Genomic DNA, 20,579 nt, shown 5'->3' on the forward strand with positions numbered 1-20,579 from the left:
AAAAAAAAAAAAAAAACAGTTCATAGAGTATGCAGTCTATCAGTTACAAGAATACTGTAAATTAAGGAATCTTGTGACTAAGTTAAATAAAAGTAAAAGAATATTACAAGCATAGGATTAGTGAAGTAAAAAATGATGGGAAAAAACAATGAATGAAATAATGGGCAGGACATCTAACACGTCTATTTCATTTATCCAATCTAATGGAGCATTTATAACAAAACCACATGAAATCGCAAATTACTTTAATGACTTTTTCATAGGTAAGGTTGACAAACTCAGAAGCAACATGCAATCTAGTGATGGTGCAGTATCAAACAAATAAATTAGTAATGGCATAATGGAATATAATAACTGCCACTTTGAGTTTCAGCAGATCAGCAGAGATGTGGTTATGGAAATGTTAATGTCACTACCCGACTGTAACCCTTCTGGCACAGATAATCTTGATGGTAAATTGCTTAAATTAGCGGCCACCTACGTCACTACTCCTATAGCCCATATATTCAATAAATGTCTCATCCAACTCTTTGGAAGGAAGCTAAAATCATTCCACTTCCAAAAGATAAAAATAGTGCTTTTAATGGGCCCAATAGTCGCCCTATAAGTATTTTACCGGCACTGAGTAAATTAAATGAAAAAATTATCTTCAAATAAATTAAGGATTATTTCTCCAGTAATAAATTGATATCCAATACACAGCATGCTTGTAGAGAAAGCCATTCTACATGTACTGCACTTGCAGAAATGACTGATGACTGGATAACATACATTGATAATAGGAAGATGGTGGGAGCAGTCATGCTAGATTTTAGTGCAGCATTCCATGTAATAGATCATGGAAATTAGAGTGCTATGGCTTTTCATGTACTGCAGTCTCCTGGATAAAGGACTACCTCATAGGAAGAAAGCAAAGAGTGTTCTTTAATGGCAGCTTATCTAATTCAAAGGACATACATTGTGGGGTTCCACAAGGCAGTTGCCTGGGGCCATTACTGTTTTCCATCTTCACCAATGATCTGCCTTTGTGTACAAAGAATACGAAGGTTGTGATGTATGCTGATGACACTACTCCACATCGGCCAATGAGCTTACTGCCACTTTAAATAATACACCTGACAGATGTATATAAGTGGGTCGAGCAATAAACTGGTACTTAATATTGCCAAAACAAAGTCTATTGTGTTCGGATCAAGACATTCGTTGGTAAACAAACCATAGTTAAACTTAGTAATAGGTACCACAATCATTCGACAAGTTAAGACAATAAAACTTTTGGGTCTCACAATTGTACGCTCATTGTCTTGGTCCGATCACATAGACAACATCGTCTCTAAAATGGGTAGAGGGATTGGTATGACAAGAAAATGCTCATCCTATCTCACACCCACTATACTGAAACAAGTTATACATTCACTGGTATTATCGCACCTTGAGTATTGTCCAGTCATGTGGTCATCAGCAACAAAAAAAGATTTGAAAAAACTTCAGGTTGCTCAGAATAAAGCAGCCCAGTTGGCACTGGGCTGCTCCATTCATACTAGTACCATACAAATGCACTCATGCCTTTCATGGCTTTCGGTTGTTAAAAAGGCTTCTCTAAATCTCATGATGTTCCTTAGGTCAGTAATAAGCTCTGATAAACCTGCTGGCCTTGCTGAACGGTTAGTAAGCGTATCTAAAAAATATGGTTATAGCACAAGAGGCGCAAGCGATGGTCACCTACCACTACCCAAACCAAGAACTAACCTACTTAAACAGACCATCAGTTACAGATCAATCTCAATATGGAATTCACTGCCAAAGTATATCATTTCAAGTGTCAATAGCAAGTATACTTTTAAAAAGCATGTAAAAAATAATCTGGCAAAAATGGCTGAATGACTGGACAGTACTCAAACCTAAATGCACACATTTGTAGCATACCCGCGCACACGTACATACACGCGGACATGTACACACACACACACACACACACACACTTACACATAAATACAATGTAGGAGAATTTTGAGACTCCCCATGAGTGTGATGATGTCACATGTTAAAGTTAAGGTATTCCCATCAATGTTGATCAGACTGTTTCCTCCAAACTCTCGATGCTGCATGATAAAAATATATCACATGTATAACTATGCACTCATATAATCAATATGTAATCCAATAAACCTATATCAGTAGTTGCAAGCAAAGCTTATGGAAATGCAAGAAACCACAGTATTCACTGTAGAAAAAAGGCAAATGCAGAAGGCTTAAGAAAAATCATACTTACTCACTAAGCAGAAAAAACTAATCAAATAATAATTCCAGCAGATAACACTAACCAAAAACTAATCATATATTACTAAAAATATAATCCAAAAAACTAACAAAACGTTATTACCCAATAGAAACATGCTAGAAAACTAATACTTTACAGTGACCCATGTGTAACCTGAATAAAGTAAAAAAGTACAGGAGGCTATAACTCTGTGAACTTGTATGTATAATGGAAAAATACAGAAAGCAATGACGTCTGTGCATAGTGAGAAAGTACAAAGGGAAAATTGGGGTACCTGTCCACTGATGAAGATTAATTAAGAACATCAATAGATTAATTAAGAACATCAATAGAACCAAAAATCAGTTTTGGGGCACCTGTCCACTATGATAAGATTAATTATTGATACATTAAGAACATCATAAGGACCGAAAATCATTTTTGTGCCAAGAAAGTCAAGTTGACCCACGAACAGGAAATTGAAACTTTTTACTGTACCAAAAAGACCAGATGGCTGGTATTTTTAGGAATGTGTCAAAGGGGGGTTGTGGGCACAATTTGTGTATAAAATGTATGCAAAACTGACAATCGGGGTTCAATTCTGCTGAATTGATCCGGCTTTGTGCACCTGTGCAATAAAGTCTAAAACTTTCTGAAGAGCTTGCTGCTGTTGTGTCTTTTCCCTCGTGAAATTGTTTTTTACAGATTGACGATTGGCGTGGAAGTCTGTCGTTTCCTAGACACGACAACAACCTTCATGTCTGTAATCTGCACTCAGGTATTTATAATCACGGCTCAAAGCTTTGAAGATGAACTCTAATTGTTATTAGATATATAAATTGATTTTTTTTTTCTTTCTTTTTTACGTAAGGTGGCTTAACTTTAGCCGCGTTTCCACCAAAATTACCCGGAACTTTCAGTCCCAGGAACTACTTTACCAGGAGCTAAAAGGTTCCTTCAGCCAATGGTTGTCTGCGTTTCCACCGGGGTCTAAAGTACCGCGAAGATTAGGCAAATTAGCCCACTGACGTATGAAAAAGCGACGTTGTCGTCGGTCCATCTGTCATATGATTTCTTCTGATATATGATATTTTCTAATAACCGGGACTGCCCGGAGGGGTTTATTCCACTTATATACAACGGGTTACCGACTATATATGGTTACTTTTGTATTTATTGATTTTCATATATCCTCCCAAACACATTCATTATGTTTTTATGCGAACATTCGCTTTCATGTCTTGACATCCGAAGCGACAGAATGCATTCACATTTATATGTATAACTGGCTAGCTATAGGTTATTTCTAGGACATTTTATTTTCTTACAGTGTGAGCAAGGTTATTTGATTAGCTGTAAATGACAGAAAATGGCCATAGTTCAATCCAGATAGCTAGTTACAAAGGATCATTCAGATAAATTAAAGGCATAAAAACTGCTGAAATAATATATTAAACTCATATAAAACAAGCTATTTATAATGCCAGAGAACATACACTTAAAGGTTAAAAATATATTTACCTTGTTGCTCCTGATGTAAATTAAGAACAGTTCCTCATATTAGATCGTCTACCGTAATTTAAACCGGTGAACGTTAGTTGGCTGCCTTGTTTGAAGCTGACTTAGCTAAGGTAACACTGTAAAAATTAATATTTCTTTACATTTGTTAACGTTACCATACTTATCCATAGCTTGTCGTAACTTTTTCCCAGTTATGATTCAGTTAAATTTGCGGTTATCTTTACCTACCGACGCAGGAAAATAAAACAGCGATTTACCTCATTCAATATTTGCGCGTCTCTCAGCCCGAGAGGCTCGAGCAAGCAATTGGTCTTGGTAGACATAGGCGCTCTGATTGGCTATCCCATTCAATTCATTGGTAGATTCTTGGTAGCGAACAGGGATTAGATTGGATCTCACTACCAACAATTACTGAGACTCAAGGCTTTCTCGGGGTGCCTTTAGAACTGACCTATTTTTGGCCAGACCGCAACAGCGGGGCCAGCCCTACAAACACGAATGTCTGTGACAGACTGACTGAGTGAGTGATAAAGTTACACCGCGCATGTTTGTGACGTCGGCCGCTTCGGTCCACTAGGTTTTAACTTGGTCTTGTTACACGGTCTATGGGTGGCACCCATTTGAGTTGTGTAATCTAATTGAGCTCATTTTTTTCTGGAAAATATACACTCAGTTCAACTTTTTTCTGAATTTATTATTATTACTACTACTACTACTAATAATAATAATAATAATTGCAGGAGCCATTAATTTATGTTGGTTTATAATAAGAACCCCAAAAAGATATTATGAAGTTTATTTATTCTGTTCTACATTTAAATTGAAATTATAATGGAATTTATTAATTATAAATTTATAATGGAATTTGACTGTGTTTTGCACAACCAAAGTGGACCTGTGGAATCTGGAAAACTTTAAATGGACTTTAATTTCAAGTTTATTATTGTAGTTTTATGTTAATTTATTTTGTAAATAAATTCAACAAGAACAACAACAATAATGCATTTTTAATTTCATTACAACCCGCGTCAGGCAACTGCACCCAACTCCCAATGAAGTGGATAAAAGTGGGAAACGTTTACTGGAACATAGGAAACAAAAGGACAGAAACTGAACCTATTTTTACCACTACATTTAGTCAATGACCCGGCTCTGGATTATTTCGCTGTGGATTATTGAAATAACTTGGAGAGGCTGCTTTTCGCTGGATGCATCAAACAAAGGAGAGCGTCTGGGCGGAGGTATGTGCTTCTAAGCTAAATAATTTAATGGAACATGGAATGATATGGACATAACTGGAATTGAAATGAACTAGATTTTACAAGGTTTATTTTGAATGTATGGACACTTGAATGTTTTGTTTAGAAAACCCGATTCAGCTTGAGAAAATAATCGGGTGCCTTTGAATCAGCGCAACAAACTTAAGGCTTTGAAATTCGAAGAAAAACAGTGTTTGAATGGACTACGCTAATTGAAGGAAATTAATTTTTGTTTCTATAGGAAAAGAAATAGAAATTATTTTTGAGGAGCAGAATGGCTGACTCCGACACAGACGTAAATTCAGGCCTACCTGAGAAGGATTTAAATGAAGACACAGCGCGATTGCATTCCTCTAGATCCGGCAAAATGTCGCATTTAACGCGAAGAATGAACATTGGTAATTCTCTCTAGGCTGACGATGAGCATGTTGATGAAGTTAAGGGAAACTTGGCGAAATTCAATGACATGCTTAATGAATTCAAAGGTCTTCATGTATCATACATTCAAATGTTGAATGAAGAGGATAAAAAGGAGGATTTAAAAGGCTGGTACGAACCGAGAATTGCACAAATTAACGCCTTTCTTATAAATTTGATCTGAATTTAATTCAAATGTTTGTCCAAATGATGAGGATCAACTGTCAGTTATTTCCTCTATCAGAAGTGACAGGTCCAGCAGATCTAGTAGTTCAAAATCAAGTGTCTCATTCACAGCTTCACAGAAGCAGAGCGCGCAGCTCTGTTGGCTGCTAGGTTGCAAGAGAAGCACGCTCTAGAAAAACAGCAAGAGCAACTTGATCTGCAAAAGGAAGAAATTAGGAAAAGAAGAGACGCTAGAGATTCAAACTAAATTGGCAGCCAACACAGCGAAAATTAACTACCTCAAAAATGCGGAAACTTCTGTTGATGGGAATTGTACAGCAAATGAAATACAATCAGATGCAATTAATGCATATTATGATGCAACACTGGAGAAACCATCACCGTGGAAGTGGACCAGATATACGGCCTAAACAGGGTGTTCAAGTACAGTTTCCTGTCTTGCTTAGTGCAGATACCTCTAAGCCTTCTGCTCATACTAGCAGCACTGCCCAACCACAGTCTCAGCATAGCACTCTCGAGTACTTTCACACAGGCCACTCAACACTGTTGTACGTCGCTCTGGATAAGAGCGTCTGCTAAATGCCTGTAATGTAATGTAATGTAACATACATCTCAGGCAAGGGACAAAAGCCCTCTTCTAATAAGCCCCCATCAGGAGTCTGTAAATCTTTCTAGCATACTTAAAAAGCAGAATGAATTGACAAACATTCTTGTAAAACAACAGATTCTTTCTATTTTACCTAAAGGAAACCTCTCAGTTTTTGATGGAGACATTCTGCAGTATAAATCTTTCATCCATTGTTTTGAACACATGATTGAAAGAAAAACAGACGATAACCAAGACCGGTTACATTTTCTTATTCAATACACCAGAGGACAAGCTCAGGAGCTTGCTAGAAGCTGTCAACATATGAATCCAAACAGAGGCTATCAGAAAGAAAAGACATTATTGAAGGAGCACTTTGGAAATGAATGCTGAATTTCTTGTGCCTATATGGAGAAAGCCCTTGGTTGGCCTACTATCAAATCTGAGGACGCAAAGGCTTTATGGGACTTTGCACTGTTCCTTAAAACTTGTTGCAATGCCATGGAACTGGAGTACATGGAAGAATTAGATACAGTTTCTAATATGAGGAACATTGTTCTTAAGCTCCCATATAAGCTCAGAGAAAAGTGGCACGTGAAGGCGTGTGAGTTGCAATGTACTAGCAGAGTCAGAACAGTCAATCTGGTCTCTCTCATTGAGAGACAAGCTAATATAATTTCAGACCCAATATATGGCAACATTCAGGATTTGAGCTCTGCTAAGGTAAAGCCTAAAATAACAGTGAGGCCCAAATCAAAAGGAACCTTTGCCACCAATGTTAATGTGAAATCAAACCAGGAACCTAGAGGCCCAAATATCTCATGCCTGTTCTGCAAAGGGGACCATGAACTGAAATCATGCTCTGAATCTGGAAATAAAGTACACAGGGAAAAGATCACATTCCTAAGACAGAATGGAGTCTGTTTTGGATGTTTAATGAAGGCTGGGCATGTGAGCAAAGACTGCACAGGGCATCTCAGTGGCTCTATATGCAAGAAAAACCATCCTAGTGTACTACATATCAAGGCAGAACAGTCAGTGAAAGCCCATGTGAGTAGTGCGCAGGTGTCGCTCAGAGCTGGTGAGCATTCTGGGGCTGGTGACAAAGAGAGTAGCACAGAGTGCATGCTTTCCATTGTGCCAGTTCAGGTAAAACACTCAAAAGGAAGCAAAGTAATATATACGTATGCATTTCTTGACCCTGGTAGTTCTGCAACCTTCTGCACAAAGAGCCTCATTAGTAAATTGAACATCACAGGGAGAAAAACCAACATCTTGTTCTGAACTATGTCCCAGGAGAAGCCTGTGAGCTCGGTCGTCATCACAGGGTTACAGGTCTCTGCTGTAGATGAAAACAACTTCATTGCATTACCAGAGGTATACACTCAGAGAAGCATGCCAGTAGACACATATAGCATTCCCACCAATGATGATCTCTCTAGATTTCCTTACCTTAGTGAGGTGAACATTCTTAGAATCAAAGCCGACGTGGAGTTGTTGATTGGCAGCAATGTTCCAAAGGCTCTAGAACCATGGGAAGTAGTCAACAGCCTAAGCGATGGACCATACGCAGTTAAAACCATATTGGGCTGGGTTGTCAATGGTCCTCTAAATGGAAGTTGCATGAATATAGCTGTCCTGAAGTCACGGCAAACAGAACTTCTGTTACAAACCTGGAAGAGCTGTTGTTGCAGCAGTATAACCATGACTTCAACGAAAGCTCACAGGACAAAGTTGAAATGTCCCTGGAGGACAAGAGATTCATGACTATAGCAGAAAACTCAGTCAGTTTGCTAGATGGACATTATACTTTGAACTTACCTTTTAGAAGAAAAGACTTAGTTATGCCACTACAATTATAAGACTTAGTTATACCACTACAATAATAGTAATAATCATAATAATAATTTGTTTTTAATGACATTTAACGTGATATACATTTGATGGTAGGCCTACCATAATGTGAAGGCATTCAAAACCTGACAACCTTTTATAAAACCTATTAAAGAAACCACCACTAGATGGAGCCACATGCTCAATGGTCACTGAAGTCAGCATTCAGATTATGGCTAATGTTTCTCAGTTTGACAGTTGCTTTTGCAATAACATGTCGTCATCTGCATATGAATTGGTTCAAGTAGCTTAATAGCAATCTTATCTTACTGTAAAATATTGTCTTGCAGTTATGTCAAGTTATATATTTCTACTTTCAAAAATAAAACTGGAACTCACTCAGACACCAGAGAGCCATCAGGCACCAGCCATGCCTAATACCAGCTGATCTGGCTGCTCCAGCTGTCTGTGTCACACTGGGCTGCCTGTGTTGCATCCCTGCATATTGTATACTCCTGTGCTACTACTACTATGACATTTGCAATGTTTATAACTTTCTATTGTCTGCGTCTGTGATTCCCTTTAACATAACATAGTGCTGCAATCCACATTTCTCTACAGGGACAATAAAGTCAAGTCAAGTTCAGTAGAGACGGCTTATATGAAATCCACTGTATTTTCCACGTGCAAGTAATTTCTCTCACAAAGGTCACATAAGTATTTATCTATAACCTTTATATGTATAGGAAAAACTAGTTTTAAGTACATCAAGTTAAGGCCATTTTAGAAAGTGCCATGCGATTTCTGAAAACATTTTAAGAACATTATACATACTCTCCACACTGGAAGACATCTTGTGCATGTAAAGGCATTGTTATGGGCTCTGTTGTGGAGTTTCATGACTTTCCTCCATGATCAGCGTGTCTCACTCTGCAAGTCTGCTAGATGACTGGCTATATGTGAGAAGGAATCTGAATAAGATCATCTAGAAATTGTGTATATGAAAATAAGCTCCATATTATAATTGTGGGTGTTACAATGGTCATGTGCGGTCACTCTGCACAACAGAACTGAACAATGCCTTTAGCATCAGGTTTCTGGGGAGCCTGCTCGTAGGATAAAAAGTCAGATTATTAAAATATGAATAAAATCCAACCGGTGTGAAGACCACACAGCACCGAGTGCCCCCAAAAGTACAGGAAGCATAGATAAACCCTTCAGACGAGTCCATGTTCAGAGCAGGAACGCTGTAATGTGTGTGTGCTTACACGCCGATATGAATCATCACTCCTAAGAGACAAGTAGGATGGCCGTCACGGTTCTGTCTTTTTGTTTCTATTTTTTCCTTTTTGGGCTGCCAGTTGGCAGCACTTCTCAGTTTTTGTATTTCTGTTCATTCCCTCATTGGTTTCCCATGTTAATTGTATTATTGTTTTCCATTATTTGTCTCATTATTTAATCATTGTCCCCACCTGCCTCTCGTTATCCCTTCCCTCTCGTTTGATTATGTATTGAGTTCACCTGTGTCTTTTCTATTTAAGTTCTTTGTCCTCTTGACTTGGGTGCTGGTTCCTTGTGTTCGTTTCTGAATGTATGTATTCTGCCCGCTTCGGTCTTGCTTGTGCGTTGTGTGTTTCTGCCTTTGTTTCTGCCTGTGTTTCTGTTTGTGTTTCTGCCTGCATTCCTGCTTGTGTGTATTCTGTCCTGCCCGTGTTCCGCCCTGCCTCTGTTCTGTTTTTTTTTTTTTTTTGTTAAGAATCTTTTTGTGTTTATGGTTTTGCCCCCAAGGCCTTTTGTTTGTTCCCTGTTTGTTATTTAGTAAAGTCTTCATTTGAATTTCCCTTTTGGAGTCTCCCGTTTTTTTTTTTTTTTTTTTTTACTATGCGCCTGGGTCCAACCTCCGAATCCCTGACAATGGCTGTAGGATGGTGTTAACTCTGCTCCTGTTGTCTGTCATCTACTTTAGCCGGGGGGAATCCCCTGGAAACCGCCAACAACTCCGGGAAACCCCCTTGAAACAATGTCAGATCAGGGAGTCGCAGACAAGCAAATTCATTACAAACTACAAATTTATTCAATCAATTACTCATTAAATTGTCTGGTCGGGACCACAGACCGGACGTGTACAAATAATTTAAGAAACGGAACCCTATTTGTTCGCAGCGTCAGTGTGCACTGAGCCGAGGAAGGATTACTACTCTACAGGATTCCAAAGAAAAACTTTCGCGTTATGGGGTAATAATGGGGGGAAACAATACTTACGACAACGTTATCACTGTCGCCTCCAATCATGAAATTCAACCACTGCTGTAAGCAACCCAAACTCCAACAGTTCTAGTATACAGTTTAACTTGTAGGCTACAGTTGAGGCCAAAAGTTTACATTCACCTCGGCTAAAGACATTCAAGCTCAATTTTTCACAACTCCACACATTTCATGTTACCCTAATTGACTTACCATGCATTTCCTGTGTTATCTACTTTATTTCCATAAGAGGTCATTTCAAAATAATAGCTAAGAGATTTATTTCAGCTTGTATGTGATATGTTCTGAGTAAGGACCCACACGCAGACCAGGGAAATCCAAAAAACGTTGTCTTTAATCAGTCCGAGGTTCGAAGCCAGGTAATCAGAGAGAGGACGGTGCCGAATCGAGTTTCCAAAAGAATAGTGAAAAGACAGGCAAAAAATCAAAAACCAGGAGATCAGAATGGCGAAGGTACAAAGGGACAGGCAAAGCGAAGGTCAAACCAGAAGCAAACAAAACCAAAAGGGGCAGGCAAACTCGAAGTCGGGCAAAGGGGTATCGCCGGAATCTCGATAGACAAAGGCTTACTAACAATCGGCACAATGAATTCGATCAACGTTCTGACTCTGAGCTGGTGGAAAAGACTGACATTTATACACTGGGGAAGGTAACAATCAAGGAGGGGTTAAGTGAGTGAGGGAGGAGTAACAAACAACATCCAGGTGAAGAACATTAGGAAAACTAATTCAATGACAGGGGACTGACAAAACGCTGACTGGAATCACATAGACAACAATGATAATAGACGGCCTGGGTGAAGCAGGTAAAACACGTGCAGAGAGAGAGAGGTGCAGTTAGAGCAAGAGACAGGTGCAGGCAATTGCAGAACTCAGCGTTAGAGCAGGCTAGAAAGAAAAGGGGCGGAGCTACAGCGCAGCATGGAAAAGGGGAGACTGGTTAATGTATTAGTATAGATCTAAACTATCAAAAACCCAAAACTAGTGTGTGTTAGTCCATTAGTAATATTCACATGTTAGTATATTAGTGAGGTTAGTACTTTACAATCTATAAGTTAGTAGGGATTAGTAGAAATTAGTAAAACTAGAAATAAGCAGGAAGTAAGTAAAGCGAGACTGGAAAGAAGGGGGGAAACCACGAAAACCCGGAACCACCCGAATAGTGAAATCACACAAGTACAGGGGAGTGAAGCAGCTCAGGGAACACAGACACAGAGACAGTACTGGGGAGACAAGTGACCGGGAATACAGACTACAACAGTATGTACTATATCAGATTTTCAGTGGGTCAAAAGTTTACATACACTTTGTTAGTATTTGGTGGCATTGCCTTTTAATTGCTTAACTTAATCAAACACTTGGGGTAAGCTTCCACAGGCTTCTCACAATACTTTGCCAGAATTTTTGCTCATTCCTCCTGCCAGAACTGGTGTAACTCAGTCAGGTTTGTGGGCCTCCTTGCTCGGACATGCTTTTTCAGTGCATTCCACAAATTTTCTATGGGATTCAGATCAGGGCTTTGTGATGGCCACTCCAATACTTTCACTTTGTTGTCTTTAAGCCATTTTGTTACAACTTTGGAGGTATGCTTAGGATCATTGTCCTGCTGGAAGACCAAGTTCTGACCAAGTTTTAACTTTCTAGCTGATGTCTTGAGGTCTTGCTTCAGTATTTCTAGTTCATTCTGGATTTTTTATGCCGGCCTTGGAGTAGGGGCTTCTTCCTTGTACAGCAGCCTTTCAGGCCATGGCAATGTAGGATTCTCTTAATGGTGGATGTAGATACTTTGGTACCTGATGCTGCCAACTCCTTCACCAGTTCCTTTGTTGTTGTCTTGGGGTTCAGTTGAACCTTTCTGACCATAGTTTGTTTAGCCCTGGGAGTTAATTTGAACTCTGCAGTGTCTGTGGTCCCAAGGTTTTTATATTTGTATACAATTGTTTGTACAGATGTTCGTGTTACCTTCAGTTGTTTGGAAATTGCTCCTAAGGAGGAACCAGACTTGTGGAGGTCCACAATTTTTTGGCAGAGTTGCTTGGATTTTCCCATCGTATCATGGGCAAAAAGGCAGTGGCTCTAAAAGTAGGCCCTTAAATACAGCCACATGTGCCAATTAACTCCCAGTTAACTCCTAATTATGACAAAAGTTACGGTAAAAAGTAATTGCATCAATTTCTGGAATCTTCCAGACTGTTTAAAGACACACTAAACTAGGTGTATGTAAACTTTTGACCCACTGGAATTCTGATATTTATTTCAGCTTTAATTCACTATATGTCTCTAATCGATTGTTTTAAAATTACCTCTGATGTGAACAAAGCAGATGCCTTAATTAACTTTCCAAACTAAATGTATGCAACATGAAATGTGCAGAGTTATGAAAGACTGCGTTTGAATATCTAGGTGTATGTAAGCTTTTGGCCTCAAATGTATGTATGTGTACACATGTCTCTCTCCAGATTTCACTATGGTACATACATTTATATGCATTATTATTATTATTATTATTATCAGTTACTCATAGAAAACACAGTACATAATGAAATATCTCAACAAAAACACGTTTTCATTGTACAAAAATGGCAAGATACTCACCCATAAAAAGCACTGTCTATAAGCCTACAATTAAAACTTGCAAAATCTAGGCCTTTAAAAGTATTGACATCAATACTTTTGATATAAAAAAAGGGGTGGGGCGGTGAATAAATAGATACATATAATAATGGAAAATATTTTGGCCAATTAAAACATTTTTTAATCTTACAAAACTATCCAGACATGTTTGCCCAATGAATGTACTGTATGTATGTGGGTTGCATAACGTTTAGCACAATAGTACCATTTATTTTACAATGTAAAAATCATATTTGTGAATAATAATAATAATAATAATAATAATTTTATCCCAAACAGCATCCAAAGCACTGGAGTCAGACAACTGTTCAAACATAGTGTCGCCATTTTCACAATTTCAAGTGTAACAACTGCATAGCTCAATTTCCGTGATTGGCGTTTCACTTTCATGTGACACATAAACTTTGAATGACAACGTTCTCAACATAGAATGAGACCATCTAACAGCTCATGATATTAGCTCTCCATCAACACCAAACATGACTTTACTGCATATTAGATTGGCTATATAGTTTAGACAAAGTCCGTGAAACGAAGTCCTGGTCCCAAAAATATTTAAATGTGCCAGGAATCTGCTAAGATAACAAGAACCTGCTGGAAAGAGACCTCGCCAATTTAAGGTGGAGCGGAATTGTCGAGTCGGGAGCTGCGAATCGTGAGCCAACTTCAGCGTCGTAATCACTGACGATCAAATGCCATTTTCAAATAAATTGTGTAAATTAACAGATTACACAAATACCACAACTTTTGTTTCCGCGCATAATTTATGCACCGACATAGCCTACTATTCACCTCCAGGACCGACAACAAAAACAGATATGCCGTCTCAGAAACGTCAAAACCATCTTGATACGTCTACGCCTTTGGATCATGCTTTTGATTGGATAATATACGTGACTCACCGAATCATTGACCAATAGAAACATGTTTTGATCCGTCCATTTTGCTTTTGACACGTCCCGTCTCCAGATACTCCCGACTCGAGAAAGAGACTGTGGGTCAGATCTCACATTTCAGCCCTGAAATGCAAATAAAATAAAATGTCTTGTGGCGCATTTTGAATAAAATGAAGTGGAACTGGTAAGAGCAGGTATCCTGGAAAGTCAGCTCTCGTTAGTTTTTTTTATATTTTATTTAAATACTTCACAAACAAACACATATGATGAGTATAGAAAGGGCAAATAACCTTAAAAATTGTCAACAACAAAAATAAGAGAGAGAAAAGAAACAGTTGATTCGGGAAGGCACAAGAAAATGTACAGACAAAATACCAAAAATTACACATAAACTTATAAACAAAAGCACGTGCTTGTTATTTCTTATTATTTTGTAATAAGAAATAATAAAAATTACTTACCTCACACATTAGCATGTTACATAGGGCCATCATTCAGGATGTTAATGGGTCAGTGACTGGCAGGGAGACTGGTGGAGCGTTAATTAATTAATTAATTTAATTTGCTGTCTGTAGTAGGCTATTTGTCTTGAGATGGTTTGTTATAATCAAAAAGGCTTATTTCTGTGTTCAGCCTACAGATATTGGAGAACTCTAAGTCCCAACATCAATATAATTCACGAGTTGTTGAATAGGCCTGATATATGTACAGTAAGCACCATAATTCATTGGACAGTGACACATTTTTTGTTATTTTGGTTTGAAAGGATACAATGACAATGAGGTTGAAGTGCAGACTGTCAGCTTTAATTAGAGGCTATTTTCATACATATCGGATGAACCGTTTAGAAATTATAGAACCTTTTGCACATAGTCCCCCCCATTTTCGGGCATCAAAAAATATTGGACAGTTTAGCATAATGTAGAATAAAGTAATCATTTTTAATATTTGGTCGCACATCCTTTGCATGCATGACTGCTTGAAGTCTGCGATGCACAGACATCACCAGACGATGGGTATCTTCCCTGGTGATGCTCTGCCAGGCCTGTACTGCAGCCATCTTCAGTTCCTGTTTGTTTCGGGGACTCTTTGCCTTCAGTCTCCTCTTCAGCATGTAAAATGCATGTTCAATTGGATTCAGATCCGGTGATTGACTTGGCCAGTCAAGGATTTTCCACTTTTTGGCTGTCAAAAACCCATTCATTGCTCTAGCAGTATGTTTCGGTCATGGTCTTGCTGCATGATGAAGTGCCGTCCAATGAGTTTGGAGGCATTTGGTTTGATCTGAGCAGATAAAATATTTCTGTAGACTTCATAATTCATTGTTCTACTTCTATCTGCAGTCACATCATCGATGAAGACAAGTGAGCCCATTCCACTGGCAGCCATACAGGCCCAAGCCATAACACCCACTCCACCATGTTTCACAGATGAGGTGGTATGCTTTGGATCATGGGCATTTCCTTTTTTTCTCCACACTTTCCTCTTTCCATCACTCTGGTACATGTTAATCTTTGCCTCATCTGTCCACAAGACTTTGTTCCAGAACTCTTGGGGCTTTTTTAGGTGCTTTTTAGCAAACTGTAATCTTGCCTTTCAGTTCTTCAGGCTTATCAGTGGTTTGCATCTAGTAATGTACCCTCTGTAGTCCTGCTGGTGTAGTCTTCTACATATGGTAGACTTTGACATATCTACACCTGCATCAAGGAGAGTGTTTTTGATCTGTTGGGCTGTTGTCAGGGGGGTTTCCTTCACCATAGAGAGTATTCTCCGGTCATCCACTACAGTGGTCTTCCGCAGTCTACCGGGTCTTTTGACATAATTGAGTTCACCAGTTGTTTTTTTCTTGTTAATGATGAACCAAACTGTTGACTTGGGCATGCCCAGGGTTTCTGCAATGTTCCTGATTGACTAATTTTCATTTCTGAGCCTTATGACGGCCGGCTTATTTTGTATCGACACTGCTGTCTTCCTCATGTTGTCACACCCCAACAACAATCTCCAAAGGCAATTGCAAAGTCTAGAATCAAGACTAGACATCAACAGCTCTCTTCTGCATTCACTAACGACACAAATTAATATACCTGCCAAACGAAACACATCTGTGAAGCCAATTCAACAAATACTTGTAGTACCTTAAAATGGGGGGACCATGTACAAAAGGTTCTGTCATTTCTAAACGGTTCATTCGATATGGATGAAAATGCCACTGACACTCTGCACTTCAACCTGATTGTCATTGTATCCTTTCAAACCCAAAGTGCTAGAGTACAGAACCAAAATAACAAAAAATGTGTCACTGTCCAATGAATTATGGTGCTCACTGTATGTGCTAAAATTTGGCAAAGATCTACATGGATGAAATATTTGTTTATTCTGCATAACTTATTAAATACCGTGACTGATGCAGCTAATAAATTATACCTGCAGATTCCCATTCCTCCCCGCAGCCCTTTACCTTCAGCTTCTCTCACCTCAGTTCCACTCCACAACAGATGACTCCACCCATCGAACATTCAGTTGAGCAGGTAAACAGGTAAGTAAGGAAAGGTCAAAACAGAAACGGAAGCTTAACGGCCATTTTAAAAATGGAGGAGAAAGAAATCCTAGGAAAGAAGGAATAAAATGAAATGTAAAAAACGGAGTAAACAGTCTGTTGTGGAGTGGAACTGAGGTAAGAGAAGCTGAAGGTAAAGGGCTGCGGGGAGGAATGGGAATCTGCAGGTATAATCGCATTAACCCGCGTAATTCAGAAAAACGGATAACTGGCAATAAAATAGCGAGTTTAATGCGTAGTCTAACAAGCTAAGAGCTCATACGGAATCCAAACATACCTTTTAAGAAGTAATTTAAAATTTAAAAAGTAATTTAAAAATAACCTTTAAAAGAAAGTTTACTTCAGTTTTTTGATATTCCATGACCACTTCTACCACGTGAGGAGGTAGCCTAGTGAGACGGACGTCACAGGACTTGTCGCTTGTTGTTGACATTTTTACACTTACTGCACTATAAACCCTGATTTTGTTTTAAATTAAACAATTAAGGGGTTGTTACTTTTTTCATGTTTTAGAGGGAATCATTCCCATTAGCCTACTAAAATTAAGTGGTTTGCAATATTGAGGAAAAATATACAGTGGAGTGATTATGTTAGGCAGAGATTACTCTAGGCCTATATGATATCATTTTACTCATAGTCGGACACCCTCCAGAACCCGGACACGCTTCTTTGCGGCGTTGGTCCCGTCCTTTTTATTGAAAATTTCGAAAAGATGTGGGGGTTGGAAGTAGCCTAGGTGTCCGGTATTTAGGGTAATTAAACTACCTTTGTGTGAAATTCCATGTCCATCCAAACATATATGAACATATTACGACGACTTTAATAAACATTACCCTGTTCGAGTGAATAAAATGGGGCAATTCGGCACTGGATGACGATCTCGCTACAGTTTACTGTCTACTCTCGCAGGCTTTGACTGGGGGTGTCGGTCTGTCTTTGACTAGGCTAACCGACGATGGTCTTCTAGTTTTCCCACTAGGAAACAAATAAGGTTAGCTGACCTTACAATTCCTATATGTATGTGTTTGTGACAAACCTGTCTGTTGTTGTCTGTTGTCAGTTGCTGTGTTTCAAGCTGCTTATATATCGGGTGAACGGACAAGGAAGAACGCAGGCACCTATTACGCGAAAAAGCGCCCACCTACAGGTAAGCGGATAAAAAGGCTGCGTCCGAATAGGCCTCAGAAGTCTGACGTAACGCATAGCAAAAACCTTGCCCTTATATGGAATCTCATAAAAAACACGATTTCAACGTACAAAAATGCCAAGTTACTCAAAAGTATTGATATCAAAATGACGCCAAGTTACGGTACTACAAACAACTTAGGCTATCTTGCCTCACCGAAATTAAATAAGATGCATTCCAAAGCAGTGCTACCCAATAGTTCCTCAGTTCTTTCAAGTCACTTGGCCCTGTGTGTATAAGCATTGGACTACATGGACAGGCCAAACATATGTGTGGATGGCTATCTCACAGTCAGGATTGATTGAATAGGCGTGTATATGTCCAATTTGTATTGGTATGTATGTATTTCGCTGCCCAACCTTTCTGTTGTGTGAATGATAGTACGTGTCTTGGTATGTGTGTGTTCGTAAATGTGAATGTAACATGCTGCGAGGGAAATGTCCCCATGGGGATAAAGAAATTCTCTATGTATGTATGCACAATATGTATTTTACAGTATTTATTGTACGTAGCAAATATACAATAACTTGTACATGTACTCAAATTCAGTTCAGAAGCAAGTATGAACATGTTTTCTGGAGAAATATGCTTCCTGTAGTTACTGAGCAGCAGTGTTGTACATTAATTTCAATGTGTTCCATGAGGCAATTCGAAATATTTGACTCTTTGATCTTACACAAAGTTTGCATGACATTGTAAAATGGTAAGATTACAAAACACAGGGCCAAGTGACTTGAAAGAACTGAGGAAATATTGGGTAGCATTGCTTTGGAATGCATCTTATTTAATTTCGGTGAGGCAAGATAGCCTATATTGTTTGTAGTACCGTAACTTGGCGTCATTTTGATATCAATAATTCTGAGTAACTTGGCATTTTTGTACGTTGAAAACGTGTTTTTTATGAGATATCATTTCTTTTTGCAAAGCGTTTTATTATGAGAGTGAGAAATGCGAAGTGACCCTGTAAGAAACGGTTGTGGATTATGGCTGTCCTTGTGTGAATTTGTACAGTCTGATGAGCGTGTACTGTTGAGCAGTTTCAGTTTGCTATATATGTAAAACAGTGGCTGTGACAAAGAAACGCAGGTGAAATATGGCATGTATGTACTCACGGATTTGACGGCCATCCAACAAGCCTTGATTGAGAAAGGAATCAGCAAGCACGTAGAATTAGAGCTTCATAGGTCGCAACTTGTGTACCCTGCTGTCCTGCTCCGTTGTCTGTTATTTCGCGGAGATGCACTTTTATTGTTTGTGTAAGGTTTATGAGGCAGTTTGATAGGCTTATCTGCAGGTGGGAATCCTGTTCGCTGTTTTGCTAAGCTAGAACCGGAAAACTTGATAGTGGAGAATAGGAGCAGACGCATATGTCCCAGTAGGTTTTGCATATGAGAAAATAACAACAGTGTGAGAGAAATTAGGATGAAATTATGAAATTGCGTAGTTGAAACAATATGTTTTTAGCAGAATGGGCATGTAGGTGAAGGTTGACATGATCACAGACTATAGTACAGAATAAAAAAGTGACCATGAGCGTACTTATTTTCCTCACGGGATGGTATATATAACAGTCGGTATAAAGCATTAGCTGTCAAAGTGGAGTGTTAGGTGACGTGTGAAACTTACTGCACTAATGTGCTTTTTTCCATGTTCAGTACTAGTAGTTATATTTATGAGTGAGTCATGGTTTTAAATGTAATGTTTTAATGGGGGGTTGCAGAACGTACATACGTAGTAATTGTTTGTATGTGGTTAGATAGAGAACAGGGCGAGGTAACATGAATGTAGAAACGTGGCGTTTGCTGATAAGAAGGTATTGTACGGTAGCCAAGTGAAGAAATATAGTTAGTAGAAATGGCACAGTGGTGAACTGGTGTAACTTTGTAATAAAAGGAATACATTTGCCGTCATGAAATGCATATGAGTGGGCGTGAGTGAGTTTTGGTAAAGAAAATATAAAAGCGTAAGAAAACGTTCGTGTAAAAGAGGACATTATCTGCCTGAGGGCGAGGCGGGATTCAATCCTTCATCAACCGGAGGTTTACCAGTCTGTGACTTTGTTAGTGCAGCACCATGACATAGCTATGCAATGCGCGAAATATCATTAGCAAACCTGTCCGTGGTTTTAAAGAAGAACACAGGCCAGTAAGCACAGAAGAGCTCCCGTTGAATCCATATGGCTTTCATATAGTGTAGCCGGTTAATAACTGAACGTGCAGACAGTACGTCATAATGCAGTGTATACGTTCGGTGAACGGTGGGTAGATATGGTGCAAAAGCAATAATTGATAAGTAGTAGACAATAATTAGTGAGGGTCGAAGCAGGTTAAAGAAACATGTTCCTAGCTGGGCTTGAACCTATGACCCCGTGTTCCCAAGACTGTAACCTTACCCTCTAGGCCACAATTGGTCAATTTGGAAATGTTTCAGAATAAAAAGGTATGGGTATTTTGCGTGTGTATGCGAGTTTTTGATTGGGTCGTGAGGGTGAGGATTTGGCTGGTGTCGGTAAAATGTCCAATGGGGAAAATAAGAATGAGAAGAAGAAGAAGAAGGAGAAAACGCAAAATCTGTCATAATGTACAGAATTTAATGTTTTTAAGGGCTGAGTGTCTGTGGCTGTTGTGGTTATTTCTGTGGGGAACCCTGAAAAGTGGCAAACTCTGTGCTGTATAGGTATGGGGCATGCCCCCGCCAAGGCATAACTTGGCGGGATGGCATACCTGCCACCCCAATGTTCCGAAGATTGATGGACTACTAAAAGCCCATCTTAGATACTTCGCCCCGTGCATTCTTACAGTGATGTTTCATGCAGGCTAAATAAACGTGGACAACCCGGTGAAAAATATTACTTCATTACCAGGGTTCGAATAAAAATTAAAAAAGGAATAGGCTACCAGTCACAAAAATGAAACGAAATGGTTGTCACATTGAGAATGGTTGCTCACGCTCACCCTCCACTCATATTTATCGACATGAA

At 39.0% G+C, this 20,579-nt stretch overlaps 1 protein-coding gene and 1 long non-coding RNA gene across 2 annotated transcripts in view; both read left to right on the forward strand.

Annotated features, from left to right (window-relative positions):
- The window catches only part of LOC135245706 (NACHT, LRR and PYD domains-containing protein 5-like), a 281,523-nt gene that overhangs the window by 97,075 nt on the left and 163,869 nt on the right, over positions 1–20,579 (forward strand). The gene's annotated exons all lie outside the window — the stretch shown is intronic.
- On the forward strand, positions 16,413–18,978 carry LOC135245752 (uncharacterized). Its single transcript, XR_010327374.1, has 2 exons — positions 16,413–16,530; positions 17,474–18,978. It is a non-coding gene; the product is annotated as an uncharacterized LOC135245752 (long non-coding RNA).

Source organism: Anguilla rostrata, chromosome 19 (genome assembly GCF_018555375.3).
Source record: "Anguilla rostrata isolate EN2019 chromosome 19, ASM1855537v3, whole genome shotgun sequence".
NCBI classification, from domain to species: Eukaryota; Metazoa; Chordata; class Actinopteri; order Anguilliformes; family Anguillidae; genus Anguilla; species Anguilla rostrata.